The sequence below is a fragment of the Lates calcarifer genome, unplaced genomic scaffold (assembly GCF_001640805.2).
Source record: "Lates calcarifer isolate ASB-BC8 unplaced genomic scaffold, TLL_Latcal_v3 _unitig_950_quiver_259, whole genome shotgun sequence".
Classification (NCBI taxonomy): domain Eukaryota; kingdom Metazoa; phylum Chordata; class Actinopteri; family Centropomidae; genus Lates; species Lates calcarifer.
In genome coordinates this window covers 1,199,769-1,214,804 of record NW_026118117.1, presented here as the reverse complement: position 1 = coordinate 1,214,804, position 15,036 = coordinate 1,199,769, and the positions used below count along the sequence as shown (strand labels likewise).

Sequence of the window (15,036 nt, the reverse complement as noted above, 5' to 3'; positions counted from 1 at the left end):
TCAAATGGTGTAAAAGAGACATAAAAGGCTAAAGAAATGAATAACTACATTCATAAAAATAGCATCCACCCCACAGTAAAACACTAAATTAGTGTGAATCACTATTGTGGATCATGTTCATCAACAGTTTTACCCCTTAACAGTGATGCTAGACCTGGACACGGACAGACTTTCCTCTGGGTAAATTGGCTTTTTATGCATGCATACACACACACACATACACATACACACACACTTGACAGGCACCAGTCTCTTAATATTTGTGGACAGCTCAGTGGTCCGTCCTAGCACTGACAGATGGTGCTCATTGACCAATGCTCTTTCCCTCCTTGCTTCCTTCTTTCCCCTTCCCTTTCTATCTTTCTTATTTGCTCTCCTCCTTTCTCCTCTGCAGTCCCTTGCTCCCGTCACCTAGAAAAAAGCATGTCCCTCTTTAGCATTGGACTTTGCAAGTCCCCACCAGACTGTAGCAGTCGGCAAGGATGTAGTGCCATCCAGTAGTGTGTGTGTGTGTGTGTGTGTGTGTGTGTGTACGTGTGCATGCGTGTGCACCTGTGTGTGTGTGTGTTATTGCATCCTATCCACACAAACAGGTGGGTAGGATGAGATAATAGCCACTAAAAGAAAGGTTTTATTTATGCAGACCTTACAGGCAAAAGTGTAACAGGCAGCTTTCTGAATCCCAACTGCACTCAAATACACATACATAAGCATGAACATACACCACCTTGGACTGTGCCTGTAGTGATGTTGTTGTGTCTGGGGAGCGGAACTTTAACTTACAGGCGGTGTTCCTGGTAAATTCCTTGGAAAGATTCAGTCTGTGTGTGAGTGTGCATGTGTGTTATAATTGGGCTTGTGAACAAAAGATTCTGAACACAGTGGAAAGCAGGCATTAACTCCCAGTGTTTCCATAGCAATCCTGTGCTTACACATCAAACAGCTGCACACTACTGAGAGAGGGATGTGTGTGTATAAAAATGTGAGTTGGTGTGTGTGTGTGTGTGTGTGCACATATGGATAACATTGGTATCATCTGTTACAACACCAGAATAAAGCCAGAGATAAAAGAAGCCTGGGAGAGATCAAAGCAAAGGACGGAGACTCTTCCTCTGTCTCTTTCTATCTACATCAGTCTGCCTCTCTCTCTCTCACACACACACACAGATACAGAAATAATCTCACTGATACCAGCAACATAGCAGTGCTCAAGTTCAAGTATCTGGGCAACAACCCCACGTGTTATCAAGGACATGGCTTGACTAGGGCATGGGCCGGTATGAGATTCTGATGGTATGATAACCTTAAGCAAAAATATTACGGTTTCACAGTATTGCAATAACAGAGTTATTCTAAAAAGCCTGGTGAGAAAAACAACTTTTTCCCATTGAACACAATCTATTTTGTCTTTAAACAACACAGAATATTTGGAATATGAGTAAATGTGTAAGTTAAGTTAAAACAATAAATTTCATTTTTTAAATAAGTCCCTTAAATGAGCCCAAACCTGCAGCTCAACAATCTCTGCTCCTCTCGGCTCCATGAGATAACCTTAGTGGGGAGACTAGCTGATGTTAAGCTAGCTAATTGTTACCTGCCGCAGTAGCAAACCTATGGTATTTATTTCACTGATGCTAGACATGCTAACTCTCGTAGCTGTTGCATACATTCAAGACAGCGTTCAGTGGTGAATTTGGCACAGAGTGATGGGTGGCGATGAGCTTATACTGTAGGAAGGGTATGATGGAAAATATTAGTGGTTTTGAAACCTTGAATTTTAACTGCCCCATGCCTAGGCTTGACATTTTGGACCAAAAACTATTTCAGAGGTTGTCAATTGTAATTGCCAGCAAACTGTCTTTCCTTGCTATTGGACTACCTTTCTTTCCATTTCTTTTTGATCCAAAAACATCTTAATCATTAATGGCTTCCACATTGATTCTGACATCAAGCCAATTGTTGCACTCTCCCTCTCTCTCACTTGCAATTTAAATTATTGGATGCTTTATTGGGATGGAACAGGGACTTCATAAACTTGCAAAGCAAATGAATAGTAAGTAAATTATTGTGGACTAACCATCTTCAATGATATCTGTTGATAAATGCTGTGAGATATTGTGCTTTAGATAGTGAAAGAACTTTAGTTCTGAACATATTTTTGTCCACTCTAGATTTCAAAGATTTCTTTTGATAAGGGCGTTAATGTTGTGTGGATAATTCAAAGGTACTACAGAACAGGTTTATGTCATAGCCATTGATTTACAAAAAAGTAACTGTTTCAGCTTCATTTCTGAGAAATCCAGCTTTCTTCTCCCATGATATGATGGATGACTATCTGCGACCTCTACACCTCTGGATAACAGCTCAAATGTTGAAGTTGTTCAATGATTCAAATAAGTCTGGATTGTTCACCAACAGTTGACAAATGAGAATTTAGCATGCGGATTGAGAATGGGGAATCTTTTTCACAGAGTTAGTTAGCTACGCAGCTACATTCATAAAGACCAGTCAGAGATGAAGCAAGGATGAATGCAATCCAAATACAGAGAGGTCCTGTGGAGAGACTTAAAGATGGCGGTTCACAGACCCTTCCCATCCATTCTGACAGAGCTTGAGAGAATCTGGAATGACGAATGTGATAAATTGCCCATGTACAGGTGCACGAACTTTGTGGGACTGGAAGCTGTAACTGCTGCCAAAGCAGCCTCCAAGAAGTACTGAATTAAGGGTCTGAGATTTTAGTTTTTATTGTAATTTTATTCATTTAGAAGTAAATCTACAACAAACAAAAAAAATGTGCAAAAAGTGAAGAGGTCTGAATTCAACCAGGCAATTGATTTCTTTTAGAAAGTGGGTACCATGTGGTAATGAGTGTCTGCAATTTCAGTTGGAGTAACTGTCATCATAGCCACTGCTGGAATCCCATTTGTAATCATGTTCTATGAATTAAACTTGAGGTCTGTATTAGTGGTCTTCACAGTTTTAAACCAGATACAACCATGCCAAGCACAGCCACAAATGTTTTTAAGCAGTCACAAAAGTTAAAAATTGCAATTCAAATTCAATTCAAATCATGATTTTGACATAAAAATGATCTGATGGGAATATCTGTTATTGTCTAATCCAGAGAATTAAATGATACTCTATATTGATGCCCGAATAGGAGATGAGGAAATTGTGGCCAAATATTACTAAAACATTGAAAGGATTACTAACTGTAATACTGGACACTATACAGATCCCTATTGTTTCACAGCTCATATTGTCATATTGCCCATCAACAGTTTAAAGGTGACTGGTGAAACACGTCCGGTTGTGGAGACGAAACAGTTACTAATCTTCCAATCTGACTCTGGACTAAAAAGACAAACAAGCATATTTCCCAAAATGTCTGAACATTCCTTTAAATTCCACTCCTTATCTGCAGTCATGCTACAACAGAAACTCAGACACACAGGCAGCAGCTGCTTTATCACGCATCCATCTATGGCATCTCATCAATAACAACAGGCCTTTTATGCTATAACTACTCTGCATGTGATTCCTCATCATGGCAATGTAACAATTCACAACAAGCTTTGCACCAACACATGGTCACAAAAGCAGATTAATATCAGAGTAATTATTCCAGAGACTGGCTTTTCAACCCTACAACACAAAAACACAGGAGGTGAAAGGATTGGGAGATAAAGGTCAGTGATCACATACACACAGCCCCCCTCCCTCCCACTCATACTAACTGTCAAAGTGTGACAAGCCGTGAGACAACAGCACTGACAGTAATCACACAGTTGTTTTGGGGCTGGAAAGGCAGGACTGAAAAAACAAGGTATAGCTGGGCATGGCGCCCACACATGGATGTCTGATACAGAAAGAAACACAGAGCAAACAGCTAAAGAGGAAAGAAACTGGGGGAACTGTGTCGCTATGCTCTACTGGTTTTGGTCTTATACAATAATTATGCATATTATTACCCTTTACCATTTACTGTGGTGCTACATGCTAGATTTGAACTTTTCTATTACACCCATCAAAGTGATCTGTTTCTTTGTATTTGATTTATCAGAAACCAAAACACATATTCAGATCAGTTTTTAACTTACTAGTTGCATTTGTACTTTTGTCAGGATGTTACACCACCATTTTGCAAACAACAAGAATGAAGTGGGCACTTTTTTGTTTGAAATAATTAAATAATAAATAATTTTATTAAACTAATGAGTTTATGAACTAAAAAGTTAAAATCACATACAGTATGTTTTTTGCAGAATAACATAATCACATTCACTTAAGAGTATGAACAACGTGGGAAATGTAGGATAAATCGTTGTGTCTGATTTGCTGTTTCTCTTTATTCAAATGATTAATCATGTTATCACTTGAGAGTTAATTTTACATTGTGCAATCAGCAGAAGCAAGCCCGTTGACAATGTGTCTTATTGTTCACTTTCAGGAAAAAACTTTTTCATTCCTCACTATTCTCCTTTTCAAAGCATTCTGTAGTGTAATTCTGAGAAGTTTGACAAATACAGGGCACACTGTTAATGCAGCCTTTTATACAGGTAATCATGCTACAGCTGTTGTGAAGGTTTATTTCATTTCATATTGTTCCAGAACTAACTGTTGTTTTTGTTCCCTTTGTATGAAGCTTGTCTGCACAACAGTACATCCCTGCTCTGATGACCTGCTCCTGCTGGGACAGAATGCTACTGCAGTGCTGCTGGCACACTTTAGCCATAGGTCCCTCATCACCTCAACACTGTGCTCTCTTCACTGGCCTCCAGTCAAGCACAGGCTTTATTTCAGAATCACTCTCATCACACATAGTTTAGTAAGACTGATTCAGTTGGTCTTCAAAGCACTGCTGAGCCTCTAAGGTCCTGTGAACAGGGACGATGGATCAAATGAGTGTGGGTTATGTGAAAGGTGTTGAATGTAGTGATATCACAGAGAGTTAGCACCAACTCTGCAGTTCCCTCAGCTCTACAGAGCATATCTGCTTCTCTCTTTTGTATTGGTTTGTGGCTCACAACTTAACTGTACTAGTTCAGTTCAGTTCATCTCTCATAAACCTAATATTCAGCAGCAGCAGGACAGCTCTGCTATACTGACATTGCCCTGGCATTTTGTTCCCATATTTGTTTGTATTTTAATTCAAGAAAGAAAGAAAAACCTAATAAAGTGAATATTCCATGGGGCGGCAGCTAATGATTAGTTTCCATTATTGATTAATCTGATGAATTATTTTTTCATAGTCATTTATTGTTACAATATCAGAAGATTGTTAAATGGCCATCACATTTACCCAGGCCCAGAGGTAATGTGTTAAAATGGCTTTTTTTTCCTTTTGCATGAATAACAGTCTATAAAAATACCTAAAATAAAGTGACATATTCCAAAGATATATTAAATTGAGAACAATATAAAACTTGCTGCAAATTCTCCCAATTTAGAAGCTGAAAGCTGAAAACTTGTGGCCTTTTTGATTTTTGCTTGCTACATTGATTACCAAAATTGTAGGCAATTAATTTTCTGCCAACGAACTAATCCATTAATTGACTAATCATTTCTCATTTACTACTTGTACATGTGCTGCAAAACTCACCTCGATATTCAGCTCTTTCTTTTTATTTAGAACAAACCAGCTATGATAGAAAATCCCCTGAATAATGAGCACTGATGTCTTTCAAGTGGCTGGAGCTTTCCCTTTTCATGAATTCTTTTGAATTCTTTTATTGTGCCACATTTATGCAACACATATAGCTTCTCTTATCAATGATTTAAAACATTAATGGCTATTCACCACACATGGACGCTGCAGTATGGGAGGCCTATCAGCCAATCTGATAAGATTGGAATTAACCTTAAAAGTTAATTCATTACAAACTGAGACTATTCATGTACCAATACAGTAACCTTCATAATGTCTGCTTACTTTTGATGCAATGTGCATTACAGACAACTACAGACAACTACACTACAAGTAATTTAGATCACTGCCACTTTGTGCCAAAACACAAAGTTCAGAGCTGAGCAGTTTCTTATGTCATATAAATTGTGGTGGATTCCCCTTTCAGCAGGTAGCTGAGAGCAAAGACTCATTTAAAAACTACTATTAATATTTTAGTATGCCATGACACTCTCTGTCTCACAACTCCTATGAAGACTTTCTTAGCAAATGATCCAAATGAGATGTGGAGGAACAAACAGAGGAACTTGCACTTTCAAGAGCAGCAAAAGTTTTTCTCTTTTCTTCGTACAGGAGGCAGATGTTTTATTCTGTATCAATTCTGTATCAATTTTTAACTCTGCCTCTCTTGAATCAGTTTTGCAAAGTTGAAATTGTGTAAAACACACTCATGTGTATGTAATCTGTTTGTACAGTTTATGGAAGCTCAATAATACTGATGACACCTGGAGTTTGGTTTGTGTACCTCCTGTCTTATTACAAACACACCAAGAGTTGTAAACAAGAAGTCATATAGACTGACATGTCACTTGTTCATTGGACAGTTTTGGTGATGCCATCCTGCATCATCAATGCTACATCCATCCATGTGGGGAAATCAGATTCTGGAGGCAGCAGGTCACACAGCACTTCACTGAACCTGATGCATTCATTTATCTTCCCTGGCCTCAAAGAGAGCTCACTTGACTGCTGGATTCATGGAGTAGAATCCTGAATTGTATACCCTAGACAGCTCAAAATCAGGAAAAGATTTTTTTTTTTTTCAAACCTAAATTCTCAACTCATTTACTTAATACAATGAAGGGATAAACATCACAGAAGGAGGAGGAGAGGAGAGGACAAGCAGGGATAAAGGCAGAGAATGAGGACCACTGTCTTCATCTCCTCGCTCCTCGGGAGGTTTGGAAGCTATGATGCGGAAAAAAATAGAGACTGTCTGAACAAACTAGAGCAGGAGGGCAAGAGACATAAACAGGCACAGAGAGAGAGAGAGAGAGAGACAGAGAGAGAGAGTCCATCCTGTACTCTGTCATTTACAGATGTGGAATGTGGCAGTCAGTTGGCTTTGAGCACTAATTATAGGCCATCTCTCTCTCTCTCTCTCTCTCTCTCTCTCTCTCTCTCTCTCTCTCTCTCTTACTCTTTTACTCTCTTGCTCACTGTCAAGGCAAGTCAACCAGAACCAGACTGCACCCACAATCCTTTGCTCCAAGCTCCAGTCCCCAGACACGGAAAATAGGCCGTACCCATGACTCTAAGACACTCTCTCTCTCTCTCTCTCTCTCTCTCTCTCTCACTCACACACTCACACACACACACACACACACACACACACACACACACACACACACAATGATGCTGGTGTTCCAGCTGCTGCACTTGAAGCTGCCTGTACTGATTATGACCCATTCACACAAAACCACCAACTCATTCATTTAATTAAGTCACTGTGCTTCATCACACATTAATTTTCCTTACATATTGTCCAGGATTGTACTTGTAGCATTAAGAAGGTGACTGAACAAGCCCAGGTCGAAGGTATGAAGAAGTCTGTGATCCACAAACTCTCAAGGCAGACCCATGAATTATCTTTTCAGACCTAAAATGACCTTTTGTCCCACCCCTGCAACGCAGACTGCCCAATCATAGTGTTGCCTTGGCCAGTTCTAACCAGGGTCCATCATCTATACAGCTGTGACCCACAAACTCTCATGCAATCATTTCAGGTTTTAGCCATATTCAGGCTGGCTTTGTAGCTTTCGAGCTAGTCATGGTTAAATGTTGGAGAGTTTTTCCCCTTTCCAAAAACAAAATCACATTGAGGACATCAATCATTGTTTAGCACTTCTAATAGTGAATATATTGTGATCTGGAGGGTTTAGCTTTTATAGAACTGAAGAGTTGGTGATATTTCTCTATAGATTTGTCACTATGAGCAACACCTTTCACATTACACAAACTCATTTGATCTGTTGTTCCTGTAAAAATATTGATTAGTGCATGCAGCCCTAAAGCTGAATATGAAAATAAATGATATGAAGATAAAGTCTAATCATACACATTGCATTTTTGAGCTTGATAGTAAAATGAATTTATCAAATTATCAACATTATGGACCTCTTACCCTTCCAAGTTCACTCAAATCACAATTTTTAATAAATTGTCTTAATCCCACATTATTAATCTCAGAATAACAACCAAAATGAATAAGCCCATAGTCCAGCTGTCATCCTATCAATCAAGACAAAGAAATCAGAAATGAGCACGCACTAAAATATACCATGGACTAATTTATTAATAAAATATCCATACTTACATCTATCGTTGTCGGATTTGATGACAATGATCATCAAAGAGCTTTTAGTCTTCTTGTCCAACCCTGTCATGGTTTTTTCTTTACTTCTGTCAGTAACATACACGTTATCAGATTTTTGAGTTTCTTTCCAAAACTAATGAATGTGAATTGAAAATTACATTTATTTCACTAGACTGAGCTCAAATCAGTTTTCAGCATCCAGTTCCATTTCCATGAGGAAGATGAATTGCAGCTGGGAGGGTGGACAGTGCACACTGCTGTGACAGTTGACATATGACACCCACAGGGTGCTATATGATCTTCTGTCACATTATTCTGTCATTCCCTCATCTGCTGTCCTCTCCACATTCATGCCTCCTCAGTGTTTACTCTTGACCTCCAGTAATCCACCTGCAGGTGTGTGTTGCCTCCCTGCTGCCAGGAACAGCATATGTGCAATGTACATGCAGTCAGATACTCATATAAGTTATTCTCACTAAAGAGACACTGAACCTAAAGCAGCTGAATGTAAGGTGATATAGAAGACAGAACCAAATTGTCACATACATACAGCTCTTGTTAGACTTCACTGAGCATGTGCGCGGATTTGTGTGGGTGCTGACACAAGTCTGGCAAGCATCATAAACCAGAGCTCTGCCATTAAGTCTAACTGTTGCTTTGTCTGCATGTAAAAACAGGCTGTAAGTTGTAATAAGCTGAAATAATAGTGTGGAGGACAAGACAAACACACACTTGTAACGTATCATCACAGGCAGGTGACTGAGCACACCAGTCATGTTCTTTGATTTTGGTCATGGGGGTTATTATAGTGACAATATTCTGATCCTGAACTGTCTCACATTTTACACCCTGAAGGAGCCTTGTCAGTTTGAGGTTTTTATTTCCACTTTTCATGCTTTAATAGAAAAGTCTGATTTTATCAGTTTTCTCTTGCTGTCAATGAATCCCATGAAAAGACCAAAACCAACAATGTGTTAGTCCATCTCCTCAATACTTTCTGACTCTCTTGCCCTATCTGTGGATCTAAGCTCCAAGCTCACCGTGAGGTTATAAATCTTTAGTGGGTTCAAAGTGGTTTCATTACTCAAAAGGTTCAGTAAATTGCAGTTTTAAAGCTAGAAAAGCTAAAAAACTAAAAAACTTTGGAATTGATAAAGCATCAGAAACACTGTTAACACAGTTACACTATGCTAGCAAGCTACATGACAAGACAGAAAAAATGCTATTTCGTTAAAGACATGAAATACTAAGATAAAGTAATAAAATAAACAAATGAACTTAGCTGAAATAGCTGAAATAGCTACATGACCTGGATTCTATAGGAAGTGTCGTTAAACTAGAAGCTTTGCTGCATATAGCACTTCTACTCTGCACCGATGATAATTTCCCAAAACAGCGGACGACCAAATGTGACTCGAATAGGTGGAAATAGGGCATTTGCTGAGGACCATTTTCATGTGCGCATTGAGCCACATTTGGTCCTCTAGTGGGTAGTGGTGGGTAATACAACAGAGTATGTGGAACTGAGTCAAAATAAACTACAGAGTGTGTGTATGTGTTTATGGTAATGAAGGAATATGTCACCCAGTGCTACACTGTGGCTCACTGATGTGTTTTTTATAGTTTTTGGACAACGATGGAGCTCTGTGGCACAGAGGAAGAACATATATCAGGCTCTGATACAAAACAGTGGTCAGTAAGACACATTCACTGTTGGTTTGATCTATTACATTTCAAGAGAAATATAAAAATTTAGGACAGTGAATGTGAATGGTAATACAACACCAGGTTAATTTAAAAATGGACTGCCACACAGCAGTTTTAGGGGAATATACTGTATCACTTTCTCTCTGACTGACTCAAGAAGATTGATATAAATGTAATGTTTTCCAAGAAACAACTATACTTGTCAATCTGGCAAACTGCTCTCTCTCAACTGCACAAACAGGAGACACTTAACAGAGTTGCAGATGGTAACACTGTTAATAAACGGTTTCATTTACTGTTTGTAAGGTTTTATTATTTTATGTACTAATCTTTACTGAAGAGACTTGAGAAGAAGTAGATCAACTTGGACTGACTTTTATCCATAGACTGTATGCTGTATGCAGATGGCCACCCACCCTGAGTCCGGTTCTGCTCGAGGTTTCTGCCTCTTAAAGGAAGTTTTTCCTTGCCACTGTCTCCTAGTGCTGCTCATGGTGGGATCTGTTGGGTCTCTCTCTGTAAATACCTATTTTAAAGAGTACGGTCTAGACCTGCTCTATATGAAAAGTGCCTTGAGACGACTTTTGTCATGATATGGCGCTATATAAATAAAATTGAATTGAATTGAATTGAATTGAATTATACAACATAAAGGCTTGTTCAGAGCCTGAGCCAATGGAGCTGCTGTCAAATCAAATTAGAGCGGGAAAAACACTGGACAGAAGTCTCCCTCTTCCCCTGTCTTCCCCTCATACCTTCCTCACTCTCCTCTGTCTTTCTTCCCCCTCTTCTACCTTCTTTCTTTACCCCCCCCCCCCCCCCCCATATCCTCCTCATCCTCCCTCCATCTCCCTACTGTATTCCCCTCTCTCCTAATTCAGCTGGAGACACACACACACACACACAAACACACACACACAAACAATAACTCTTAATGGTTTTTTAGTTACTACTGTACTTTCCAGTGGTAACTGTACAAGACTCATCCTTCACCCTGAATACCCTCCACTCCACTCCCCACCCCAGCCCTCCTCTCCTCCCCAGTATTATCACTCTCAGTTATTACCAGGATGAGATAACAGAGACCAGCAGCTCATTAACAGCACTAAAACAGGGGCTCTGTCATCAGCCAGGAAGAAGTCCCTTTGAGAGGACATTCTGGAATACTTTTCAGGGGGTAACACAGGAATACAGAGTGACTGAAAGTACCAAATATTAAACTCACAATTTTGCACTACAGACAAACCAAACCAACAAATACTGATGACTTTGTTCAGTGACAACCACACAAATGGACTCTGTTAATGAAGCACCCAGGGAGGGATGAGAACCCAGAGGGAGTCATTGCTACAACAGTCATTTCCCCCTGAGACAATGAAGGTGATGGCAGTTCGCAACCAGAACTTGATCCATAGTCAATAAGGATATCAGTATAACATCAAGAGACATGATGTTTGACAGAAATTTCAAACAATTTCAGACTGACTTTGGATACTGGAAACTTGAGAGACACTTACTGCCTTTCTAAAATTTAGCCTGAGGGTGTTTGATGACTGGAAGTACAGGGAAGAAAATACTGCCTCATGGTGGAGCTTACTGCTAAGAAAAAGCCTGATGTTCTGTTTTGGTTTTCACTTTTGTTGTTGTGTTTTAATTGTTTTGTTTTGTTATTTGGTGCTGGAACTAAGATAATTTTCATTACTGATTAATCTGCATTTTTTTCCCTATTACTCAATATTGTTATGGTCTATAAAAGTTGGAAAATGATCAAAAATACCCATCAGAATTTTTCAAGTGAATATATTTAAAATGCTTGTTTTTAAAGTTCAAAACCTAAAGATATTCCATTTTCATAAAAATAGATAATAAATAATGACAGAAGTTGGGGAACTGAAGTAAAGGAGTATTTGTCATTTTTCCTTTAAAAAGGAAAAGAAAAGAAAAGCAGTTACTCAACTTATTTGATTGAGTAAACATGGCATAACTGATTTTCTTCTTGAATTGTGATATCACTGCTACTTAAAAACCTAAATGGTGCACATGAGATGGTGTGACAGTAGAATACCAAAAAAACTGCATTAAAACGTCAGACTAATGATTTAGTAAAGGTAGAATAAAGTCGCAACTCAACAGCAGTATTATGGAACTGTCAGGATCAACAGAAACTCTAGCACAGACATGCTCCAGCTCCCTGCGGTTGTTACCTGGTTGACAGCTGTGACAGTCAATGAGCTCGTGCGCAGCGGGGGGAAGCTGCGGCCGGGCGGGTCCTGGTGTTTCGGACGGGGTCCCTGTTCCTGCCTGCCTCCGCTGATTGAGTCCTCCGCTCCTGACCTTCCTGATGCAGTGGCTCCACCGCCTGTAGTCTGCCTCCTTGCAGCTGCAGCAGACGCCTCAGTAAATCCAACCGAACCAGAAGGCGGAGAACGTCGGTAGTCGTCTGTTGACACACCGATGGTTTGTTTTGTGCGCAATGGCAGAGCTGATGCGGTTCGCCGTCCCTCCCTCTCCCTGCCTATCTGCGACGCTCCTCCCGGAGCTGTGCTGGGCTGAACCGTGCCGTGCAGGGGTGGACAAGAACCTCGACATACACAGAGACAAAACACGCCCAGCCGGCCAGCCATGCGCCAACAGGACCCGCCTTCTACCGTAGTACTTCGAAAAGCCAGCCGCTTCTGCCCAACATTTTTAAATGACAAATTGATCTATCACGGATACACTTTGCAACAGGGCTGTTACCACATTCCCTCATGATCCAGCAGGGTAAAGTGAGAGTGGCTTGAGTGGTAGTAAGCCTGTTTGTCTGTCCCTCTTGCATAATCATCATGTTTTTATATTAACACCCCAAGCACAGATGTGCACTGAACAGTGCTGACCTCTGAGATTCCTGCCACATGGTCTCAATGCAAACACAACTATTTCCATTTTATTGCCTTGAGACCTTGCAAGTCCGTCTTTTTTTCCAGATTATGTCCATTAGGATTCAAAATTGAAAGGAGCAATATCACAGTGAAAAAGTGGATATTGAGAGTAAGTGTCATATATTAAAAAATACAGACATATAGCTTGGCTGCTGAAATAATCAGAGGTGGTGTATGATGATGAGGATAAAATGCAGTTTAGGTCAGTGCAATAGTAGTGAACAAACCATATAATGGTTGGGCAGGTTATTATGGAGTTTTATTAGTCTACATGAGAATCAATCAACCCTGTGTGGTGACAGTACAGTTTCACTAATAGAGGGTTTGAATGGGGTCAACTGGGAGACTCAGGGGAGATGTACTAGTTACTATCAGAATGATAGATGAACACACAGCTCTCCTGCTCACTGTGTTCACTGAGAAACACTGATTGGAGAGCTTTCAGGTGTCGCACCAGTGCCTTACCTTGGGTATGCTAGATATCCATCAGTCACCCTGACAGCCAATCAATTAGCCAGCCAATCAGGTGGGACTATGAGTGAAAAATGCAGGTCAGTGGCAGCACCCAAAGCATGTACACACCTGCTGTGCACCGAACAGCTCAGGTCTGTCACTATCAAGGTTTCATCCTTTATAGCAGGCCTCTTCAGTGTTATGTTGCTCTGAAGGCAGAGCAGCTCAAGGTAGACAAAATAACATGAATGTCCCCTGAAAAAGGACTTCATTTTTCAGTCTGCTTACTTTGACAGTTTTACAGTTTTGTTGAGTGATGGAGCTGCAGCTCAGCCACAGATGCTTCAGCTTCTTGTGGATCTGGGGTAGTTGTCTCTTTGAAAACTCATACATCAATTTCTTGTTCCAGACAGGACCCTTCATAGCTGACAAATGCTGCTAACTGGTAGGTAACTGAACATGACATTGTGTTTGAGTTCTTCTGTATCAGGTGTGACATTACTTTCCCTTCTTCCTTATCTTATGTTCACTTAACCCAGTTTAAATAATCAGTTTTACTACAAAAAGTTGAGTAAAAAATGTGTCTCTAAAAGTGGTGTTGTTATTGAGCTAGAACAACATCCTATAAAGCAGTTAGCCCATGGCACATAACCATATGCTTTTCATCAAAGCGTTGACCATCATCAGAATCATCATCGATTAAACTTCACTAAGGCTAATGGACTACACTGAACAGGATTAAGATGTAAATGACCTCTTTTCTATGTCAAATGTAAGATAATGTAAGATATTTAGAAAGACTGTAAAAACAAATTTACTATACATACATTAAGACTCAGTAATGTGTTTTCTACTCCCTAACACTAGTACACATTTCATGATTGTTCCACATGAATCTGCAGTCACTGTGCAACTTTCCCGTTTCCAGCACCATCTACAATAATCAAACCTATTAAAATAGTGCAATTAAAATTTTGAAATCTCTCAGCACTTACTGAGTGTTTTGCTTCTGAACAAATACAATAATATAACTTTTCTGACCTAGGTGCTTTGATATTACTAAAATGGTTAAATTGTTACCCATCTTATCAAACATTTGATGGATTTGCTCTATTTGGCTAATATTTGGTTAATTCAACTTTAAATGGAATCTTTCAAAATTTTAAAAATCTGTAAAAAAAAAAATTGTGCATGCTTTGAAACAGTCCTGCTTAAAATGCAGGGTGCTGTATTATAAGAGTTATGGTTGGGTTAATAACAAACCCTCATCTCTACAATATGCAGGTTGCCTGTGCATGTGTACAGGCACAATCTAGTGCATGCATTCATGTGTGTCCCCTGGTGTCTCTTGAACTGTATAGTGATGACACAGCAGAAACCTCTCTTTCACATATACACACACCCACACACACACACACACAGACACAGACACGCACACAAACTTGGCAGTGGGACCCCAGACATAAAAGATGTAGGAATTGAAGTGCAACAGAGCAGCTGAATCTTACAAGTACATAGAGGAAACAAACAAAACAACAATAGTCCAAAACAAATGCAAATATGGAAAATAGTCAGTCAGCCAAAAAATTGCGAAAATTGCAAGAGATGGACATCTATTTTCACATCAGCTGGGCAGCACAGAATGAGGAAAAAGTCTGATGCCAGCAGGT

General features: G+C 39.7%; 1 protein-coding gene across 2 annotated transcripts in view; it reads right to left on the bottom strand.

Annotated features, from left to right (window-relative positions):
• dok4 (docking protein 4) overlaps positions 1-12,600 on the bottom strand; it is a 58,920-nt gene extending 46,320 nt beyond the window's left edge. For both annotated transcript variants that reach the window (XM_018672105.2, XM_018672104.2), the window contains exon 1: positions 12,197-12,600. The gene's annotated coding sequence lies outside the window, so the exon portion shown is untranslated. The remainder of the gene's footprint in view (positions 1-12,196) is intronic.
• Positions 12,601-15,036: the final 2,436 nt, after the last annotated feature.